The sequence below is a fragment of the Macrotis lagotis genome, chromosome 3 (assembly GCF_037893015.1).
Source record: "Macrotis lagotis isolate mMagLag1 chromosome 3, bilby.v1.9.chrom.fasta, whole genome shotgun sequence".
In the NCBI taxonomy this organism is placed as follows: domain Eukaryota; kingdom Metazoa; phylum Chordata; class Mammalia; order Peramelemorphia; family Peramelidae; genus Macrotis; species Macrotis lagotis.
The window spans coordinates 241,638,915-241,656,633 of NC_133660.1; positions in this window are offsets into that span (position 1 = coordinate 241,638,915).

Sequence of the window (17,719 nt, forward strand, 5' to 3'; positions counted from 1 at the left end):
CTACCCCCTCCCCTCCTCAACATTCTCCTTTTCCTTCCTCCATGAGACTCATTATGTTAAATTAGAAGTTCTTCCATGATGAGAACAGTAGGGTCAGATTGGGCTGTTCATCCTCCTGCACCTGACTCTGGATGATGGGCATCAAAATTTCACACCTTGTAATAGCCCTGCCAGAGGAGGGTGTCTGAACAATTGGACTCTGACACTTTAATAAATCTGAGACGTTCAGCAACCGAGAGCAAAGTTCAAAATTGCTGAAATTGGTGTTGGAACAGATGGGGAAACAGACAGCTCGGTCCTCTGAATTGGATGGATAGCAATTGTCATTCAGTTTATAGATTCTAACTGTCAGGTTTTCAATGGATATAACATCAATTTTTAGTAATTTGGACTCCCTGCTACCTGGCCCTTTCACATTACTGGTGCTAGTAGGTGTAATTCATAGTCTAGCTCATATTCTTGTTAAAAAAAAATCCCACATCTTCCTCTGGTACAGTTGTGTTTTGGAGTGTTTGACCAAGATGGGCTATTCTCCTTTATCTGAGTGTCATTGCCTTTTGGAAAAGTTAATTAAAATGTGGTTATTGTGGCCATTTAAATGACTTCTTGAAGAGAACAGAGACAATATGCCTAGTTCTTCTACAATATCCAAGGCAACAAATTTATTAGGTACCTGCTCTTTGCCATTAATTTAGGATGCAAAGGTAAGCAAATCTATTCTTACCCTCAAAGAGCTTATATTCTGCTGGGGGAGGTACTACAGGTAGATAGTTTAAAAAATATAAATTATATACAATTTGATATGCATTTATTTAAGAACCTATGTTATGCCAGACCCAGGAGACTAAAATAACAAAAAACAAAAACAAAAGCCTGACTCCTGGGATTTCTTTGAGAATACAAAATGAACACAGATAAACCAATACAAACTATATCCAAAATGAATATATATCAGTGGGTCAGGAGTTACTGGGCTGGGGGAATGAGGAAAAGTCTCCTCTACTAAGGAATTTCAAGTTGGAGAACCCATTGAGAACTGGGAGAATGGTGAGGGAAGCAAATTCCAGAAATGGAGGTCAAAATTATGTGCAAAGTCAAGGAGGTAGAAATTGGAATATTATGTTCAGAGAGCAGCTAGTTGAGAGAAACTGAAAGTGCTTGATGAAGAATAAGAATGAAATAAGATTGGAAACTTAGGTTTCCAGATGATTGTAGAAGGTTTTAAATAGCCCACTAAGGAATTGGACTTTGATTTGGAGGCAATAGGGAGCTACTGAAGATTTTTGATAGGTCACAGTTGTGTTTTAGGGAACTTCAGTGTAGGGATGGATCAGGAAAAAAAGAAATTAGATACACAAGGACCAATTAAAAGTTAATTGCAATACTGAAGGCTAAGGATGTTAAAGGTTTGAATGGGCAGGATGATCATCCTTTAAACTTGCTGCTATGCCTGCTGCTGGCACTTGTAAAACCTGTATCTGATTGCTTACCTTGTCAGGGAGTCAGAAAGAATAAAATTTGGAACTCAACACTTTAAATAAAAATGTTAAAAAAAAAGTATAGAGACTTTTCCACCTATGATATGGTTGACAAATAATATTCCCACTCCTTTTGCCAGGATTTGATTCAAAATTTTTGAATTCATATTCATTAGTGAGATTGGTTTATAGTTTCTTTGCTTTATCCTTTCTTGGTATGGGTATAGGGACTGTATCTCGTAAAGAAGTTTGCTAGAGGGGGTGGCTAGGTGGCACAATGGATAGAGCACTGGCCTTGGAGTCAGGAGTACCTGAGTTCAAATCTGGCCTCAGACAATTAATAATTATCTAGCTGTGGTTTTTTTAATGATAGAATTTACCAGCAAAATCCCCCTGAATCAGATTTCTCTCTCTCAAACCTCCCCTCTCCTACAATAGTACTTCCTTTATAGATTTAGTTTGGTTTCCTTTTCTGGAATTAAATAAAGACATATATAAGATACAGATAAATGGTACAGCTGGATAGAACTCTGAATTTGGATTCAGTAAGACTTAAATAATAATCCTGCTTCAAGATACATGTATACTAGCTGTGTGAGTAGAAAATTTGTTTAATCTCTCTGGACCTTCGTTTTTGTCCTCTATAAAATGAGGCAGACGTAGTCTCTAGATCCTTTCTAGCTTTAAATCTAAAATTCCATCACCTCATTCATATTCTGCTAATTTAGACATTTTATATTTTTATAATTCGTTTTCTTTTGAGTTCTTAATTTTACTGGCATCTAACTGTATACAGGAGATTCTAAGCATTCTTTATATTGTATTTGTTGTGATATATTCATTTTTTATTTTGTTAACTTAGTTTTTCTTTTTAATTAAGTTAAAGGTTTATTGATGTTTGTTGGAATGCAACTTTTAGTTTTATAAGTTGTACAATCTTTTTGTTTTTTAATTGTCCTATTTCTCTCAGTTTTCAAATTTCCTCCTTTATTCTTATTTTGGGTACATTAGTTAATTTTCTCACATAGAATTCCATTTTCTGTTAATTAATTCTCTCCTTATCTATTGTGTTTCATGTAAGTTCTCAAGAATGTAAATTTTCCTCTTTAGAAGATCATCCTGGAAATTTGGTGATGGCTCATGATTCTCATTCTTTTTCACAGTCTTTAATTGTTTTAATCTTTGACCCACCCATTCAGGATATCCTTTTTTAGCTTTGTATTTTGGTCAGTATCTTTGGCTTGTGTTCCCTGTATTTCTTAGTGTTAGTATTTTTATTGCATTATGATCTGTAAAAAATGTGTTTGGTATCTCAACTTTTTATATTTATTTATAATTTCTTCTTGCCTAGGATGTTTGTGAAGGTGTCATGTGCTGAAAAATATGTATATTCTTTAATGTTCCATTCAAAAGCTGCCTTAAGCATTTCAGTTCTATATTCTGACAGTTTTTCTTTTTGAAATTCTTCTTAAAAATTTTCCAATTATACATAAAGCTCATTTTCAACATTCATTTTTGTAAATTTTTTTCTCTCCCACCATTCCCTCCCCTCACTCTATGATAGCAAGTAATCTAATATAGGTTATACATGTACAGTCATTTTACACATATTTCCATATTAGAGTGACAGTTTTTTGGTCCTACATTTTCCCTTGATTATTTTTCTGTCAGAATTGTCCAGCCCCAAGAGAGAAACAATAAAAACAAAAATAATATACTCTTACTATTACTATCTGTATCTTTTTTAACAGTTCAATTAGCTTTTTCTTATAGATTTAGAAACTATGTCACTTGATGGATATGTTTGGCATTGATAGTTATTCATTGCCTATGGTACCTTTAAATATAATGTGATACCTTTATATAATATAAATATAATATGATATCTTTTTTTTTCTCTTTTGGTATTGTGAAGTTTTATCTTTTTTTTGTTTGGCAGTATAATTGCAATGTCTGCCTTTTGCATTTGCATTTGAAATGCCTCACCTAATGCATAGTAAATTTTGTTTCGGCTCTTCCTTTTTATTCTGTATTCTGTGTCTTTATTTTTTACGTGTTCCTTGTGTACAATAAATTCATTTTATTCTCTTGTCCATTCTATCATGCTGTTTCCTTTTACTAGGTGGTTTAATCCATTTATAGTTAACATTAAGTGAGTCACTTAACTATTCATTTTAAGTTTTGATTAAAAAGACTTAACCAACTACAAAGTATATATCCCATTGCAAATACATAGCTATTCCCTCATGAGAATTTTCTTCATCAATAACTCTTCTCTACCTTTATCCTTCAGTACCCTTTCTTACCAAGAAACACTAGGAATCACCATCTTTTCATTGTTCACCTAAAGACTTAATAGACACATTTCACATGTTATCCTCTGACTCTCTCTCTCCATTTGTGTAATATTACTCTCCTGAGAGTCAGGGAATTTAATCTAGGGTATATCCTTTATCTAGCTCCATCTTCTTTTTTTTATTTCTTAAAGTTTCTCTTATGGCTTTTAAAAAATCATTTAATAGTCTCTCCTCTTTCTTTTATACCATAGGTTGATCTTTTTCTCATTTAAAAAATATCCTCTTTATATGAGAATTAATTTCAGTACTTAGTTTTTCAAGGATTTTGAATTGGATTAATTATTTTTAGGATTGGATTAATTATTTTTGCATTCTTGTTTGAGAGGTTTGCAAATCAATGTACTTCTCACTTCTGGTGCGTGCGTGTGTGTGTGTGTATTTTCAGAAATTCCTCAACTGTCACATTTGTGAAGACTTTGTTGAAGATTTTTTTTAATTGATGATTAGTCCCAGATTTTTCAGATTATATGAATTTGGGTTGTAGCTTGATCTCCTTTGTTTTTTAGACTGTATATGTATATCTATTATATATATATATATATATATATATATATATATATATATATTCCAGTCCTTCTTGTGAATTCCTGTGAATTCCAAATAATCTTGCAGTATTTGATTCCTTTCTCATAGGAGCTTACAAAATTTGGTTGCCATTTTCATTCAACTTCCTGCCAGGACACATGCCATTTTTATATGGTTGGCCTGGATTAAGTTTCCTGGAATTTTGTGGAAGCTCTTAGCTTTTACAAATTAATAAATCAATAAATCTGAATTGGAGGAGTGAGAAGGAGGCATAGGAAGGAAAATAGAAATTAGGCTTCAAAATAGAGGAATAGATGCATTAAGAGATTGTGGGATGAGAGGAGGATCATGAAATCTCAGGATGCTAGGGACCTCAGAGATCATCCAAACTAACCTGTACCGGGAAAAAAAAATCCATAACATAGCTCTAATGGCAAAGAAGTCTTCCCTGTTTAAATTTATTTTTTAAAATTAAGCAATTTTTTCCAATTATTTGTAAAGATAATTTTCAGTATTCATTTCTGTAAAGTTTTTCCCTTCCACCCTTCCTTCCCCTCATCCTAGGATAGTAAATAATCTGATATAGGTTGTACATGCACAATCATGTTTTACATACATATATATATATGTATATATATATATATATTTCTAAATTAGTTGCACTGTTAAAAAAGAGTCAGAATAAAAAGGAAAAACTAAAGAAGAAAAAAGAAATTTTTTCAAGTGAAAGTAGTATGTTGTGATCTGCATTCAGATTCTGTAGTTCTTTGGATGTTGATGGCATTTTTTATCACAGGTCTTTTAGAATTATCCCTGATCGCTGATTTGTTGAGTACAATTAATTCTATCATAGTTAATCATCATACATTGTTGCTATTAAAGTGTACAATGTTCTGGGTTTTGCCCACTTCCCTTAGCCTCAGTTCATGAGTTTTCCTCAGTTTTCTTGAAATCTGCCTACTCATCATTTTTTATAGAAAATTAATATTTCATTATATTCATATATCACAACTTATTCAACCATTCCCTAACTGATGGGAATTCTCTTAATTTCCAGTTTTTTGCCACCCCAAAAAGCTGCTAAGCGTATTAAGAATTCTTTCCTAATATAAAAACATGAATATACCTCTTTGAAATTTCCACCCATGCTCCTGATTCTTCTGGGACCAAACAGAACAAGTTGAATTACTCTTATAATTGACAACCCTTCAAATACTTAAGGACTGCTATCACCTTTCCCCTATTTTTTTTTTTTTTTTTGCCATGCTAAATATTCTTATTTCCTTCAATTGATCATCTCACAAGCAAAGTCTTGGGACCCTTCTTGGTCATACTCTTTTAGAGGATCTTTGGATTATTGATGTCCTTCATAAAATACTCCAGCCACTCTAGATGAAGTTAGATTATTCCTTTCCTAGTCCTGAACTTTATGCCTTTCCAAGTGAACTGCCCTAATGCTGCTAATGTTAACTTTTTTCAACATTATTTTTTGACCCATCATTTTCCACATCACCTCTGACCTATCCTTTCTATGACTTTTTTGGATCTTGACTATAATCCAGTACATAGTTTTATAGCAACAGCAAATATGAAAAGTATATTATCTGTGCTGTTATCTAAGTCATTGCCTAAAAAAAAATGATGACTAAGTAAGCCATCATCTCTGGGGTACTCTTCTAGGGCCCTGCTTCTAATCCTGCAAAAACCATTAATGACCACTCTGTGATTTTGGTCATTCATCCAAAATCAAATTCAAATTGTCAGAAAAAAATTGAGTCTTTTGTTCACCAAAATTTTCAGGCCATCATACTTCTCCCATTTCATGTTTGGGAAGATTTAGATATGTTTGATTTGGGAAGACCTGATTTCAAATCTTGCCTTAAGTACTAACTGTGTGACCCTGGGCAAGTCACTTGACCTCTCAGTTCCTCCTTTGTAAAATGAGGAGGCCAAACTAAAAGGTCTTTAGGATTCCTTTCAGCTCTAAATATGTGATCCTATGACCTTTTTCAAATGTGACTAAAGTCCATTGGTTTAGCTATCCCTCCTAGCTTTGAATCCTCTGCATATGTGATAAGTAATAAGCATATGTGATAAGTGATTATCTGTCTTTATTTGTCATTGTCCAAAGAGTGTTAAATAAAACAGGACCAAGACAAGATCTCTGGGATATACTCCTAGAGTCTATAGGGAAACCATTAATTACTACTCTTTGGATCTGATCATTTTGTTGTCTAAATTCACCTAACTGTAATATTGTCTAGTCCATAGGGATAAACATGAGGGACTATGCCAAATGTTTGACTTAAATCTAGGTAAGTGTATCTACAACAAGGGCTAAGTCTACTTGGCAGATTTCAAGTGGTCTGTAGATTTAAATGGGGAGGGGGATTACATTTTTATTTTCACTAATGAAATTTTAGTTTTTCCCTCAAATTATGAATTCAAAAAACACACATATTAGAGTCTAGCAAAAACCATGGATATCTAACTCTGGAAAGGAGGTCCATGGTCTTAACTGGACTTTCAGTTAACTAGGGCACAGAACAAAGTGAACAGCCCTGGTCTATGATCTCAGCTCATGATGATCCTGTTAAGAAAAGGAAACTAGGTTAGTCTTCAAAGAATCCATATTGACTATTTGGGATAACTGCTTCCTTTTTGAGATATTCATTGAAACCACAAATCAGAGACTGATAAGTAGAATGTGTGTATGTGGGGAGGTAGTGTATGCTCATGTTGATGCAAATATTTTTCTAAAACAGGGCTTCAGGTACAGAATTCTATTACAAAGCCATGGGTTTTCTTTTTGTTGTTGTTTCATTTTCAAAGGTCCCTAGTAAAAGGCATCTAGAAAATGAACCCTATGGGATCCCCCAAAGGGCAAGCTTCAGGATTCCTGGGGGAATTGAAAGACTTGGGCAAGAACACAGACTCCTGGCTGCTGTCCTGGTGGTTATTTACTGAGGGGGATCATTGTGCAGCCCACTACAAATACTGTCCTGGAGGGAGAGCGAATCCCTGGGCTCCGGATACAGCTACAGCTGCACTTTAATTAAATGGTGCAAATCCATCCAGCACCCCAAGCCTTCAGCCTGTTGGCTCTCCTCAGTCCCAGGTGAAGTGGACTAAAGCCCTGGCCAGGAGCCAGAAGAAAGGCAATAGGCAGCAGGCCCCTTGAAAGGCCTGGATTTAAAATTAACATTCAGCTAATGACAGAGCTGCTCCTAAAGCAGATTCCAATTAAGCCTAGCATTTGGAGGTGGCATTAAATGACCCAAGTCAATATTCCACAGATAGGAGCAGCACAATGAAAAATGTGGCCCACCCTTAAAAATCAGATGTATTTTCAATTGCAAGTTTTAAGTTCAGTCTTTTTTAATTGTACAAGTTGAGAAAAACAGCAGCTGGTGGATAAGGTTAAATGAATCTTTCTTTTTTTTGATATAATTTTCATTATTTTTGATTTATTCTCTCTCTCTCTCTCTCTCTCTCTCTCTCTCTCTCTCTCTCTCTCTCTCTCCAACCTCTCCCTCTGTGCGGAAAAAAAGAAAAATAAACCCTTGAAACAAGTAAGTTTAAAAACAAATTTCCACGTTGACCATATCCAGAAATGTGTTTCTCATTCTGCATATTTAGTCTATCACTGCTCTGTCAGGAGGTAGGTAGTTAGATTAATTATTGGTGTTCTGGAATTAGGATTGATCAGAGTACTCCAGTCTTTCAAAGTTGTTACATTTGCAGTGTTGTTGAATAAATTGTTCATCTGATTCTACTCACTTCACTCTGCATCAGTTCATACATGTCTTCCCAGGTTTCCCCAAACTCAACCCCTTCATCCTTTTTCTTTTTTTGCAAAGCAGTGGGGTAAATGACTTGCCCAAGGTCACACAGCTAGGTAATTATTGTATGAGGTCATATTTGAACTCAGGTCCTCCTGACTCTAGGGGTTGTTTTCTATTCCTTGTGCCATCTAGCTGCTCCCCTTTCATCATTCTTTATGATAATACTATATTCATCTACCATAATGTGTTTAGCTATTTTGCAAATAATGATCACCCTCTTAGTGCCTATTTCTTTGGTACCACAAAAAAAGGCCTACTAAAGAGGTTTTTGTACATATGGCTTCTTTTAATTCTTTTTTTGATCCTTTGGGATATAGGTCTTGTGATGGTATAGATAAGTCAAAGGGGCATGCAAAGCATCAGTCTGTTCACCACCACCTATGGGGTGGCATATATTATGAAGTTGAATAATTGTCATTGATTAAAATGTAAGATCCTAGATTGAAGGATGTCATTGAGGAAAATTATAAGTAGACTGGTAAAGTGAGAACATCAAGGAATAAGTTACTGACTCCATTAGTATTCTTGTGATGTCAGGAAAAATCTAGAGAGGCCCTAGCAAATCAGATATAATTTTATGGGCAGACATAGATAAAAAGTCCTTCAGACTGGATGGTCATGAAAAGGTTACAATCTTAGAGAAAATATGTATTACAGACCCATTGAAGCATTTGCACTATTAAATAAAATTGACTCCAGATTTTAAATAAATAAATGAAAAAAAAGGGGACACTTATAGTGGGTTTGGTATCCCAGTTCCTTGGAACAAGCTGTGGTTCCTATGTTAGAAGTGATTTCTGGAGTGTCTTTTATTTTAAAAGGTTCAGAAATTTTAAGTTTTGTTCATCATAGTTGGTTAGCATGTTGAATTTACTGTTCTCTTTTCTTAGCTAAAGAAACTAAGGATGTTTGAAACAATTGTAATGAGAAACCAATCAAATAAAGAAAATCATGCCAATTTTCTTTAAAATTTAAAGCTCATAAAATCATCTATTTGTAATTGTTGTTTTACATCCTTTATTCTAGAAAAGGACTAATGATATCACAGGGTGATATCTTAATGTGAGTGTGAATTGGATTTAATCGAGGCAGGCAATATTGTCAGCTTCACTCTTTCTTTCAGCATCATAGAAGTTCAGTGCTAAGACAGAAGTCAGATGATGGTCCAGGATGTAGCAGATGACCTTGACTTTTCAAAATTTAGGGGTTGAGGATAAGAGCTGGAAGGGACCAAAGAGGCTGTCTAGTCAACTTAAATGAAAAAAATTGAATCATTCCCCTACTCAAAAGTGAAATACCTTGCCCAGGATTATACAAAAGAGATGGGAATGAAGCCTAGATCCTTTGTCTACAAATCTAGTGGTCACTCCCTTGCACCATGATTAGGAAACACAAGTTATTCTGATTTCTTGTTTTGTTAGAAAAACCTTCTACTCAGCAACAAAATGCACAATTGCTGAAATTCTCCCATTCCTAATCCCAGCAGCTACTGATTATGAGGAAGCTCTCTGGCTTCCAAAGTGAAGTCTTTTATTTTCTTAGAAGTCATACCAGTTCCAGACCCCCGCTACCCTGTCTCTCTTTTGTGATGAGTCTTTGGTTTGCTTGCCTAACTTTTTGAATAAATATTTTGAGATTTTCTAGCCCTTCTGGGATTCCAACATGTTGTAACTGACTTCCCAGCTTGCTTGCAAGGGAAGGGAAGGAGAAATTTTCTCCAGCAGGAGACCCAGAGCCATCTCTTACTCTGCTTGCCCAGAAGGATGAAATCAGCCCTCCCTTCCTCCCACTCAGGAGCCTTCTGAAGAGGAAACAGCTGGGGTCCTGAGAGTGGCCAGCCTTCTCTAGCCTTCAGTGCCTTTGGCTGGAAAAAAATGTGGACTGTGAACATTACAGATTTCCTCTTAGGGATGACTTCTTCCCTAGAACATAGCCAACCAACAACAGGAAAATCTAATGCTGAAAACAATAAATAAATGAAGGGGAGTCAGATGGAGGAGAAAAATGACTCATGGGTCAATGCTTACTCCCTCAAAATTCCAGGAATTGTCATCTTCCAAGCTTAGGTCATCTGTTGTGAGTAATGCCCTAACAGAGCCTGATGAATAAGAAGACCAGTTTATCTTTTTGCTATTTGATGTTTAGGGAAGATGGTCGAGGTCCCCAAAACTAAACTCTGACTTTCTGCCCCAGACTTCTTGGATAAATAAATTGGCTCCAGACACTTAAGGAATTTTGAATTCAAAACCATAAACATTTGGGCTTGAGATTCCCTTGGTGGATTTCTGTAAGATTTTCTGTTTGTCCTTTAATATTAACAGAGGATGGAGGGGGAATTACAGACCCTGGAAGAGGTTGTGCTCCCAAAGTCTCTAAATTGGTTTGTTTGGAGTTTACAATGTACAGTGTTTTGTAGGTGGTGAGGAGGTGCCTGGGTCAGTCAGCCCTCACAAGTCTAGTGAGAACCAGAGAGCCAGCTTGGATTCTGGGTCCTGGGAGTAGGGACCATGTGGTGGTGGGCTGTCAGGGGAAGATGGAGGAAGAGAGCCTTCTCTTCCTTTCCTGGGCACAAGGCCAGCCCTCCACAAAAGGCAAAGCTTGTCTTTGGCATTCTCCCATATCCCTTTCTCTGTTCCTTTCCCTAAGCCCTGCTCTGGTCTCCTGCTGTCATGAGCTCCTCCTCTTATTGGCACCAAGCCTGTCCTATCCCCAAAGTGGTCCATGCCTCAGCATTCCTACCTCTCCTCCCTTCCAATCAAAACTCTCCTTCCCACAGTGCAGCTCATGGCTGCTAAGGGTTAGAAGGACAGCACTGCCTCTCAAATTAATTTACAAATTAAATTCCATAGCAAGCAAAATACCAATAGGAGTCTAATGCTTATTGTTGCAGCTTTTTTTTTTACTCTCTTCTATAAAACTGAATAAAATAAAAATGAAATATGGAAACATAATATATAGAAAAATTAAGGGATAAGAATATCCAGGGGAACTTAAAGCTGATAAAGTTGGACTTGTCCCTTCAGACTTTAGAAAATACTCTGAAATGGTTAGCACCTGAACTTCTCAATTCTGGTCAAGTCATAGAAAAGCTGCCTAATAGATTAGAGAACAAAAATAGAACCAAATGTATATAATAGAGCAGCATTTGGTGAACCTATGGAAATTAAAAAGAAGAAATGGTTATCTAATAAACATTTGGAGAGAAACTAACAGAATGATGGAAAATAAATTTTGATCTTGACCTTTCGTCACAGATACACAATAGGCATTACATAAATGTTAGTTATGATGATGATATGCTATAATTAGTTCTAGTGGATAACTCATTTTTCATTCTGCAACCATCTATTAAGTATCTACTTTGTGTAAGATAGTGGGCTAGACCCAGTGAAATTATCACTGACCTTAAATATTCAAAGAGGGGAATAGAATAGGGGAAAACAACATGTGAACAGAGAAATGAGAACAAATATTAAAGTTGCATTACATTATAAATAAATTATAAAAAGTGTAAAATATTATAAAAAATTATTACCAGAGGAATATTTTTAGTTTCACAGATCATAGGGATCACAGATCATAGAAGGCCAGCAATAGTCTAGTTATATGGGGTGGGGGAAAACAGTGACTATTTCCTATTTCCTCACTTATCTTGAGTTGTAATTCCTTTTTTTACCTGTTTTACCCTTTTCAGTCTGAAAAGTCTCTTTACTAGAGAAAACCAAAGTAAAATTAGGATTCAATAATTTAATTTTTCTTTCTGCCGTCTATTAACATAGCCCAAGCAAGGGATTTGTTCCTGCCTTGTTTCTTCATCCTCCCAGTATTGCAAAAGCAAAAAAAAAAAAATCTCTTGATATTTTTCCCAAGTCTCAGTATATATTGGCCTTCAGTATTTGTGACCCTTCTCTTAAAATTTTCATTTTCTTCCCTGATGACATACACCTGTTTCTGTCCTTTGTGTGTGAGCCTTAAAAATCTGAGCTCACTTGAGAGTTCCAGGTGCAGTCACATCTTTTCCTTCAAGAGATTATTCATGATTATGTCACTGAAATTTTATTTTTGAGAACCCACTCTCCTCTGCTAAGTTCCCTTGAACCATGGGATAGTAACTCACTTTTCCCTGAATTTTTTGAAATCTGTTCTAAATCTCTCAGATTATTCCCATTATCTCTCCCTACATTATCTCTTGATTTTCTTCCTTTTTATACTTACTCAAGTACTTTCTACCAAGACTTCCTTCCCAGAGAAGGCTATCTAAATAGGTTTATTTCTTAAAGGGCATCAAGCACCAGACCTTGAGTTAGAAAGACCTTATTTCAAATGTGGCCTCACACACTTAACTATCTGTGTGACTCTGGGTAACTTGTTTGCCTCGGTTTCCTCATCTGTAAAATGAGATGGAGAAAGAAATAGCAAACCATCTTTGCCAAGAAAACCCCAAATGGGGACATGAATGAACAACTGAAAATAACAACAATTTCTTAATGTAGAGTATTATTTCAAAATCTTTTCTGTCTACTCTGCAATAGGCATGGCCTTTGTCTTCAAGAAATTTACTGTGTATTTGGAGAAATATACTCATTGAGGGTCTTGATGACAAGGGTTTGGGGTTTTAGCGGTGTAACTGCTACTCTGAGGAAAGAACAATTCAGTATAGGTATACTCACAAAAGTGGAAGTATTGGTATACTCACCATGAATGTGGTCATCTGACATCACAACATGTTCCAAAAAGTGAATGCCAATCCCTATTGCCAGCCCCAGAAAGACATTTTCTCTGCCATTTTCCACAGGGAACAAAAACAGAATTAACCTCTGGATTCCAATTTTAGCTAGATTAAGGAAGTAATAAGTGGAGGAATGATTTTCATTGAATCAATATCTTCTGGACAGGACAAAAAGGAGAAGATGAGAGACGACATTGGATCAGAGCACCTGTTTATGGTTTATATCCTTGGCAGAATGGATTCTGAGTGGAAAAAATCTGCTTCCTTAGCTCTGTAACAAGCTTGTGTTGGGAGGTTAGGGGTAGGGTACAGCAGGATTGGGGGTAGATAGAAGATAGTTATTTTCTTTGAATTTCTTTGAGAAGCAAAGTTCAGGTAAAATATTATTTGGTGAACATTAAAATTTCATGCTAAAATAGCTTTGTTAAATTTGCATTACATCTAAATGGAAATATATTGTTTCAGTGCAAAGAGGCAATGTTTCTCCTTGATTTTACTTGTTCAAATAAGGCAGGCCTTGGAGTCCCCCTCATTCTCTCCACACCTCTGACTGCTAACTGCTCTTGTTGGAACCCTACTGAGATCTTGGTATAGAAATACAGACAGGGCCAGAGACAAACACTGAACCCAAATCATGTGTTTTCATTAAATAGACTGGCTGCTATGGGGATGGGGATCCAAGAATCCATCTGTCCTTTACGGTCCTTTCATTTACTACAAATTGTTGAAACCAGATTAGCAAAGCCTGCTACTAATGTGGAAATATCTTTGCTGAGCATAAAGGGTGTCTATCCCAGCAGGATCCTACCTGCCCCCTGTTTGAATGTAAACCTCAGGGTTTGTTTCCCAAGTTCCTTCTTTGACCCTGTCCCTGGTTGAGCCAAATTCTGTTTCCCTGCTAGGCCCTGAGGCAATTCTAAAGCTACTTACATTAATAGAAGAATTTTCAAGGAAAGTGCTAATGTGGTCAGCTTGGTGGATAAATGATGCAATGCTGTCAATCATTCAGATTGTTTTTAATTAAAATAATGTTATTATAGGGTCTCTAGTTGCTGTGGGCCATGAAAGCAATGACAACATCTGTTTAAGTGCCAGGACAAACGCAACACAATGGATTGCAGCATCCAGATTTTTAAAAGCAATGTCCTTTGCAGCTTGAATATTAAAAAAAAATACTGAAAGATCAATTCCTTTGATGACTATAATTGAGATTTTTTAAAAATTCTATTTTCTAAGCTCTATCTTAATTATAAAGCCTTTAACAAAATAGTCTGTGTAAGAGTAAGGGCTTTGACCTAAACTTGTTTCCTATAAACCTAGAGATGATTATTATACTCCGGAGCCAGACTGGGATGGAGAAAGAGTTCTTTGTCAAAGAGACAATGATGAATATGGAAGTTCTTGAAAGATCTAGGTTTCATATGGGATTATAGATTGAGATATGGAAGATATTGTTAAGAGTCATGTAATTCCTTTCCACTTTTAATAGATGCCTAGAGAAATGAAATGATTTGTCCAAGGTCACCTGGATATTCAAGTCAGGAGGACTCAAACCAAGATCCTAGGAAACCAAGTTCAGGCCAGTAAGCCAGTAACTTTCTAAAGTGCTAGGGGGAATAAGAGTGGGAGAGGATTTCCCTTAAGTTTAGTCACATTAAAAAAAAAAATCTTTTTTCCCTTTCTTCAGGAAGCACAGATAAACAGAGTAGATAGGCATCCTTTATCTGATAGGTTGGGAGCTATCAGTAAGAGAATTGAATATGCAGGCACTGGAAATGTGGGCCAGAAATCTGCCTCATTACACCCTCAGTACAGCACTCTCTGAACCATGTCATAGAGAAAGTGCTCACTTTGAAGTTAGAAAATAAAAGTTTCTGGTAGGGTTGTGAACCTGACCCACCATTCTGGAAATCAATGATTGTGCCAAGAAAATGACTAAAATGTTCATACCCTTTAACCTAGACCTCCCATTGTTAGAAATATAGCCCAAAGAGATCATTAACAAAAATGTGTTAAAATAATTAAAGCAGTACTTACTCTAGTAGAAAGACCTGGAAACAAAATAGATGCCTAGATATTGGGGAACGCCTAGGCAAATGGTGATACATAATTGTAATGGAATATTACTGGGCTATAAGAAACAACAAACAGGATATGTAGAGAAGAATGGAAAGACTTGCATGAATTAATGCAAAATGAAGTAAGCAGGGCCAGGAAGACAATTTACACAATGATGAACAAGATAAATGAAGAGGCCAACCGACACATATGCTGACAAATTAAAAAATGAATATTGCATAATAATAAAGCCCAAATATGCCTGAAAAGGAGATATGAAAAAATATTCATGCAAATTTTCAGATTTTTACAATGTCTTGATCAGTTATGTGATTTTTCCCCCTCTTTTTTTTTTCTTAAAAATGTTATTTAACTGTTATATGAGGTGACACTCTGAAAGCAATAGAATATCAGGGGAAACCAAAGTGAGATAAAAAAAACAAAAGATGTCAATAAAAACTGTTTAAAAATTAATATCCACCATGACTGCAGCAATGCAGATGGAAAGAACAACCCCAAAACAATAAAATTATAAAGAACAATATTAGTCCCTCCAAAAGAGGTATACCTTTCCACTCTCCTTTGCAGAATTCTGTATCTGGTGTGGAATATTGCACATACTATCCTATTTTTTTGACATATTGATCAGTCTTCTGATTTTTTCCTAGTTTCCTCCTTCTTTAAAATTCTTTGTCAAAAGAGGTGCCTTTCTAGGAGAGAGATAGAAGGGGAAACTTAGATGATGTGAAACTAAAAATAGTGAAATCCATTATAAAAGAAATATGGATTGAAACTCCAGCTTTTCTATTAATTCAGGCAAGTCTGTTAAATTATCTGACATTCAGATTCCTCATTTATAAAGGTTATTAGACTACATAGTCTCATAAGTCCATCCAACTTGAAATCTAATGAACTCCTCTGAATATATAGAAGGCAGAGTTAGAATTTCCCTGATGCTAATTCTCATTAAGATGGATCTTGCTCTGTAAAACCAAAATATGCTTCAGGATCATTGAGATATGTTTGGGGATGATGACAGGATGAAGGAATCAATATATAGTTGGGGTTTTTTTTTTGTTTTTTTGTTTTTATTTATGGTGAAAATCTTCACCATAAATAAAATACCCCCCCCCAAAAAAACCAACTATACATTGTTTTGTGAGGTTTTGTGAGGCTCTGTGACTTCTTATTGTGAGAATGAAGTCCTCCTGTCTTTAGGTAGAGCTTCCCCAGGGGTTTCTCAAGGTCTCTGTGGGTCTGAGATTTGTAGAAATGAGCCCCAAATTTATTCTTGGTCTGAGATATTGGGGACGTATTCATGATCAGGCAGTTAATTGATAGGCATTTAAGAGCTTACTCTGTTTTAAACACTGTGCTAAGTCTTGGGAGGTAAGAGGAGGAGGAAAAACAAAGATCTCATTCTCCAAGATCTCCCATTCTGAGGGGATGTTGACAATTGGGGCAGATGATGGTTAGTTAGCATATCCTTGAATCTATCTTCTGAGGTGATCTTTTCTCCAGTGGTAAAAAGCAATAACAGAGAAGATGAGTCAGTAACTCTTGAGCAATTTTGTATGTCATAGGCTACTTCAACTGCTTCCTACCCATCCTCTCAGAGTTTCAGCTGGGAAAGATCTTCCTCTAGCTATGGTCTGTTTCTTGCTGAATATCTTCCTATGTTTCTCCTCCATTTTATGGTGAAATTCCTTGAAAAAGTCATCTATTATAGGGACCTCGACTTCCTCTCTTATTCTCTTCTTAACTGTGGAAGGAGAAATTACTTTCTCAGGTCCACACAAGTAAACAATTTTCAGAGCTAGACAAAAATTCATGCCATTTTACTCTTTTCAAGTGCTATTTTTCATCAGTCCCATGCCTCCCCCAACATATTATGGTCTCTAGACTTGTCTCTTAAAAATAAAATAGATAGGAGAGGCATTGTTTAATTTCTTTGGGGCTCATTGCCCCATTTCTATTAAACTTCCTGCCTAATGAAGTCACCTGTGTGTAGGGTGGAGAAGAAAGAATCCTAGACAACAATCAAGAGATGTGAGTTCAAATCTCGGTTCCACCATTTACTATCAGCAAGTTTCTTAATGCCTCTGAACCCATTTTCTCATTATTGATATAGGGATATCCCTGAATGGGGGTCAATAAATCCTCACACCAGAAGTACTAGTCCTCCTTGAACACTCCCTATACCCCACCTGTTTATCCATAGTCCCTGTCTTCAAGGAGTTTACAGTTTAAGTGGGGGGGGGAAGATATTATTTTGCTTGATCTTCACACCATTCCCACTAACCATGGTTAGCCAAGTCTCTTTCCTGGAATATCTTTTATTTCTATGCCATTTCACTTAGTTTTGTGATCATCTCTCTGAAAATGACTCTCAGATTTGCTTGTCTACTTCTAACTTCTTTCCTGACCTCCATTCTGACATCTCCAATTTCTCCTATCAATAACTCCATCCCAGTCCCTTAAGCTACAAAAGAGAAAGGTCAAACAAAAAAAGACCAAAGATTGAGGCCCATTTCTCGAGATGCCAGATCACCTCAGACAGAAAGAAGACCCTAAGTTTGTTCCCCTTATTGCTTGGTCTTTCACTGGTCATCCTAAGTAAAAGATGCTCCCTCAGATATAAATAGAACAAGAGAAAGACTTAAAACTAATCAGCCTTTTTGAAGACAGTAACACTTCTATCTCTGCAGCCAGTTAAAATAGGATTCT